Below are 6403 nucleotides of genomic sequence, written 5' to 3'. Positions count from 1 at the left end.
TCTGAAGTAGCGCTGGAGGGAGCTGACACTACGAATCCAGCAGGGCAGTCCATAAATCCGCAAGAGTACGAGGGTGTGGGGATGTCTTCTGAACAGCACCTTGCAAGGCATCCCAGATATGCTCAATAATGTTCATGTCTGCTGAGTTTGGTGGCCAGCGGAAGTGTTTAAACTTAGAAGAGCGTTCCTGGAACCACGGTGTAGCAATTCAGGACGTGTGGAGTGTCGCATTATGCTGCTGGAATTGCTGAAGTCTGTCGGATAGCACAATGGATATGAACATATGTAAGTGATCATACAGACGCTTTCGTAGGCGTGACCTGTCAGAGTCCAACCTAGATGTATCAGGAGCCCCATACGACTCCAACTGCACATGCCCCACACCATTACAGAGCATCCAGCAGCTTGAACAGTCCTCTGCAGACATGCAAGGTTCATGGATTCATGAGGTTATCTCCATACGCGTACACGTCCATCTGCTCGACACAATTTGAAACGAGACTCGTCTGAACAGCCATCAAGTTTCCACTCATCAACAGCACAATGACAGTGCTGAGGGGCCCAGGTGAAGCCTAAAGCTTTGTGTCGTGCCGCCATCAACGATACACGAGGGGGCCTTCGGCTCCGAAAGCCCAAATCGATGATGTTTCGTTAGATGGTTCGCACAATGTCACTTGTTGATGGCTCGGCACTGAAAATTGCAGCAATCTGTGAAAGAGTTGCACTTCTGTCACGTTGAACGATTCTCTTCAATCGTCGCTGGTCCCGTTCTTACAGGCTCTTTTTTCGGCGATAGCGATGTCGTAGATCTGATGTTTTATCCGACTAATGATATTCACGGTAGACTCCTAAAATGGTCGTACGGTAAAATCCCAAATTCATCGATATCTCGGAGATGCTGTGTCCCATAGCTCGTGCCCGACTATAACACGACTTAAATCTTGATAACCTGCCATTGTATCAGCGGTAACCGATCTAACAATTGTGCCAGACACTTTTTGCCTTATATAGGCGTTGCCAACCGCAGGGCCGTATTCTGTATGTTTACGTATCTCTGTATTTGAATACGCATGCCTATACTAGTTTCATTGGCGCTTCATTCAAGCAGGAGAGGTACAACGCCTTTTACTTTGCACCCTTTCTTTACCTTGGCGCGCCATGTTTGGGGGTCAGTCGTGAGTCAGTTGTGGCCTATGGAGTCAAGTCACAAGCAAGCGTCCGTAAAGAGCAGCACTCATATGCGATGAATTGCTCTCAATATTCCAAATGTATCTTATTAACTGGAAAGCCGTCTCCCCTATATCATTGCCTCAGGTTTACGATATTTGAGGTTATAAGTAGTTAATGTTGCTCACTCCACAAGTTCACCAAGCTTGAAGGTTATGATGAAGCAATATGGCAAGCTGGAGCTATTTTTCTGCTAATAGTCGTGAAGAGAGCGAAATCTGGTGGCTGATTGCTGATTACAAGTCAGTGCATCACTCAAACAACATTTTTATTCTTGTGGAACTGCAACATGAGGATCAGCTGCAGTTGTTGTTTCTAATTATTTAGTTTTGTATAAAAGTTAGCACAGCGTCAGCCTGAATTTCCTTTAACCTTTTTCATTTCCTGTAGTCTTGTGTTCCTTGGTAAATAATTTTCTGTGATGCGTAGTTTAGTAGTAAAGTAAATGATGTGCACCGTAATTACTAAGTGAATACATTCTTACATTAATTGGCTGTTCTTCCAGTTCTTGATAGAATGTTTTATTCACTAGCTGAAAACCGATGTGTAAAATAGTAAATAATGTAGAATATTACCCCAGTATCGTGTGTTTTTCCTATCATAATGAAAGCATTCTGTCTAAAGCAAAATACGGCTTGTTCCCTTTCTTCATATACAATGCTGTCACTAATGTATTAATGCAGTAAAGCAGCTGAAATGGTGAGAAAGAATGAGGTAGCTCCTAGATTTGCTTACTTACAAAGAATAGTAGTGAAGTTAATGCGCTAGGTTTAACTGACTTCTAATGTCTTCGAACAGTAACTTAAAACATTTAAAGATTTACATTAAGTTGTACTTTTTTTAAGAATAGGTGCAGTAATTCTGATTGAAACAGCGTTGAAATTGTACTTACGTGAATAAACTCCATTTCCACTACAGTAAACATCAAAAGTCTAATGCCAAGTTCAGCCAATGACTATTTAGTCGAGATCAAAATATATTTCATTTTCTTCATTATATTATGTTTCGCAGAAGGATTTTTGTGATGTAAGGTTCTCTTTGTAGCAGTTCCGAAAATGAATATTGGCCTTACTGTTTAGCTGCTAACATAAAGTTTTCTAAGAAATAGCTCAGGCGAGAAGGAAAGTATTAATGAACCATGTTTTGACAACAGCCTCAATGACAGGCATTAGACGCTTCGGAAAATCAGTGTAGGCCTTCCAGTTGTTTGACAGGTGTTAGAACATGATTTATCATTTCTAGAATTAAAATCACTGATATAACTCTTAAATCAGTAATAGTTTCATCAAAAGTAATCATCAATAATGTCGAAGGGTCTGCTTGCTGCAATTTTCATGCGCATAGCTTACACTTCTGTAGCGACTTAAGGTTATAGCGAGGTCACTTAAGTTACGAGACGGGACTTGATACTCAGAAGATCTCAGTCAAAAACAAATAAGACAAAATTAAGTAAACGGGGTCGTTACAACTAGTCGGTAAAGGTTTTATACAAGTAATAAAAACACAACATTTAACAGGAAACAGTTGTATTATTCCAATCTTCAAACATTTCATTATCATTATAATCGTTAATTAAAACTCAGAACAGTCGTATATCTGTGTTTCTGTTTTTACTAACATCCTAAATATCGACATTGGAATAACATTTCTCTTTTGAAGTATAACAACATACGATGCGTCAATTATAAAAACACGTGATAACAACATGTGAATTATTTTCCACAGCAGCAAAAGTGGCGTCGCTTTGACCTGCGAGTTGATATAAAGTAAAAATTAAAAAATGCTTCCAACTGGAAGACAACGATCTCTCCACAGTCTGTTGTTGCCCCTGGGGCTGAACTCGCGTCGGATTTCACTGTATCCCGTTGGTGCCTGCCGCGTGAAGGCCACGTGGAGAGCTGCAGCACTAGTGAATGACGTGAGGTCACTACATCCGTCGTAAGTCGCCACAGCTGTGAATATTTTCGTATAGACATGTATCGAAATTCTCCATGCACCTCAGTTCATCTGTGTAACTGCGAGGCGTAGACACACCTCTTGTGTACGTAGAATGCGTCGACTAGCGAGTGAAATAAGACGCAGTAAATACTACAGAGGACAAGATCTGTTTGCATTTGTGCTTAGCGCAGAAATGTGGTAGGTACCATATACGAGTCTATGCACTGTTATTTGCCAAAAATATCTAAATTTTGCGTTTGATTCGTTTTTCTAGCACATTTTTATAAGTATCTAGAATTAAGGCAGTTTGTTTCCCAATAGAGTTTATTGATAATCGGTATGATGTATTGCTTTTATTGGCTGTGATTGCTAACAAACTCTTTCCACGTTCCGCTGCAGTGGCTCGAAATCAGAACAAGATGCAATGTTTGTACAAAAGCGTGAAAACAGAGTCGAAAGACTTGAAGGGGAAGTAGTAGTTTAGAATCGAGTACGGCGGTGTTGTAGTCTCTCTCCGATTTTATCAATCAGTACATTGAGCAAGAAGGAGTTTGGGAAGGGAATTGACGGTCAGGGAGAAGAAACAAAAACTATGAGGTCTGCCGATAATATTGCAGAGATGCAAGATAACTTGGAGGATTAGTTCAAAGGAATGTATACTGTCTTGAAAAGATTATCATCAAAAGTAAATCAAGTGTAATGGAATGCAGTCAAGCTACATGAGGCGTCTGAGAGGACATAATGTGCAGTTTGGCAATATCAAGGAAACTGCTTCTGAAAAAGAGAAATTTGTTACGGATCAGGAAGTCTCTTCTGAAGTTATTTCAATGAGAGTCAAACGTGGACGTTAAGCATCCCGGACAAAAAGAGAACAGAAGTTTTGCAATGTAGTGCTACAGGAAGGATTCAAAATTAGATAACTAGATTGAATAACTAATGGGAAGGTATGCAGTCGAACTGGGGAAAAAATAATTTGTGGTACAACTCGACTGAAAGAAGGTGTCGGTCTGCAGGACGCACCTTGAAAGATTGAGGAATTTTTTTAGTGGAAGTAAGTGTGGTACGGTAGACAATTATGGAGGGAGACCAAGACTTGAGTACAGTGAGTTGTTTCAAGTGGAGTTTATTATCAGTAGTTATGCAGAGATGAAGAGGCTTGCAAAGGATAGAGACACTGAACACCACAACAACAACACTGCGTAAGTATTGACAAATTGGAGGTTGTGTACAATATGATTAGGACATTGTTCTTGAATAGAAACTGATATAACCGGACAGGGGAAGTACAGAAGGTGGTAGAAGGAGCGAACCACGCATAGAAGCGAACGTGTGCCAAGTGTGTTAAAGCTTTTTATAGAGCGCAGATGGACTGAGTTAATCACTGGTAACCATTCCACGACAAATGAAAATTTGTCATATCGAAGAAGTGTTGGAAGGTCGACCTGAATGCCTGTAAACGTTTTCAGGGCAGAATGTCACAAAATTGTCGGGTACGCAGATACTTGAGCCTGGGAGCACGAAACGTGAAGCCACTGCCTCGAAAGCTTAACTTCACGGGTCTATGTCCTCAGTGGTTCTGAATAAAATCTACTTCTGTCACGTGCGCAGAACTATGACCTATGACGGAATTCAGGTGGATGGTCTCGACATCTTCTCGTTTACATAAGCTAAGATCAATAATTATTTACAGTTCATAAAGACCCATCTTCTCGGTGAAAGATGTCAGACCACACTTTGGTTCCTTTCCCGAGGTTCGAGAGACGATTTGCGTGCTGCTTCTCTCCACACATCAGTAATGTGTAGTGCATTATTGTATGCTGATTGACGTTTTGTACAATGGTTACTAAAGGCTTCGCATTTGCGAGATAATGCTGAGAAAAGATAATATCATACATATCCTAAATTTCAGTAGGTAGATTTCAATTATTGCTAAATTCGTTCCACAGAACTGGAATAAGGGAAGTAGAACGGGAAATATCCTGAATATTTTCTGGGAGTTGCAGAGGTGAGTGTTCCATTTACATCATATTTGCGAAAATTTCTGGAACGAGTATTCTTCCGGGCAGCAAGTGAAAGTAACGGTACAAAATGTTTGAATGGTAATGTCACTTTCAGTGAACACCCGTCTGATTTCTGGCAATTATCAAATGTGTGTAATTACAAGCAGAATAATCTCAACATGTAATCGAACAAGCCAGGACGAGTTCGGTCCACAGTTGCACGAAAACAAAAGCACTTGGTGGAGTAGCTGGTGGCACATCTGTGCGGGCGACGTGTCCTCCGATCGTGTGGCGAAGGCGAGCGTACGTCCGAGGGTAGGTTGTCGGCCGTTGCGGCTCGGGGGTGGACGCGGAGGTCGGCGAGGGCCGCCCCCTGCGGTTGATGGCGTGTCAGGTGGTGGCGGCTGCCGCGGCCGCGTCGATGTCTGCGTCGTCGCACTGCACCGCCTTGGAGGTGGCCCGCTGCTGCGGCGGCGTCTTCACCAGCCGCAGCCTCTGCCGGGGGTGCCGTCTGCAACAGGACAGCGCGACACGTTACGTCACGTGACGTCACAAGGTGCGTCTGCGCTCCAGATGACCGCCTCTCGGTCATCGGGCCGCGTTACACAGGTTATAGTCAGTTAGGTAGTTAGTTATTTGTTCCATTTAACACATTTACTGCAGACGTTGCGATGTGAAATGTGTCAAAAAAAAAAAAAAATGGCTCTGAGCACTATAGGACTTAACATCTGAGGTCATCAGTCCCCTAGAACTTAGTACTACTTAAACCTAACTAACCTAAGGACATCACACACATCCATACCCGAGGCAGGATTCGAACCTGCGACTGTAGCAGTCGCACGGTTCCGGACTGCAGCGCCTAGAACTGCTCGACCACCGCGGCCTGCCCCGGAATGTGTCAATAGAATATTATACACAGGGTGATTCAGTTGCTCTTATCTGTGGGTGCATCGCCTTCAAAAACCACGCGCGAAATTTTCGTATTCTCTCGCTCGTCTTTTCAGTGGAGCACTGGGAAATAACTACATTTTTATGGATGACAATGCGCAACTGCGTGGAACACCCAGGGGGAGGTGCTCTTGAACTGGTACCTGGAGAATGGACTGGCCTGCCGTTCACCCAACTTGGGATGAGCTGGGGAGACGGATTGCAGGGCGCCCACATGCCCTAACGACCATGAAGCAGTGGGCAGCTGCACTCGCGGGCGAATGGAACGACTTACCGCAAGAATTCCTTGC

General features: G+C 43.1%; 1 long non-coding RNA gene across 1 annotated transcript in view; it reads right to left on the bottom strand.

Annotated features, from left to right (window-relative positions):
• Positions 1-2736: 2736 nt before the first annotated feature.
• The window catches only part of LOC126194774 (uncharacterized), a 91131-nt gene continuing 87464 nt past the window's right edge, over positions 2737-6403 (bottom strand). Inside the window, exon 2 of the long non-coding RNA XR_007538503.1 lies at positions 2737-5676. This is a non-coding gene — a long non-coding RNA (uncharacterized LOC126194774). The remainder of the gene's footprint in view (positions 5677-6403) is intronic.

This window comes from Schistocerca nitens, chromosome 7 (assembly GCF_023898315.1).
Source record: "Schistocerca nitens isolate TAMUIC-IGC-003100 chromosome 7, iqSchNite1.1, whole genome shotgun sequence".
Classification (NCBI taxonomy): Eukaryota; Metazoa; Arthropoda; class Insecta; order Orthoptera; family Acrididae; genus Schistocerca; species Schistocerca nitens.
The sequence above is the reverse complement of the archived record's forward strand: the minus strand, read 5'-3'. Positions and strand labels throughout refer to the sequence as shown.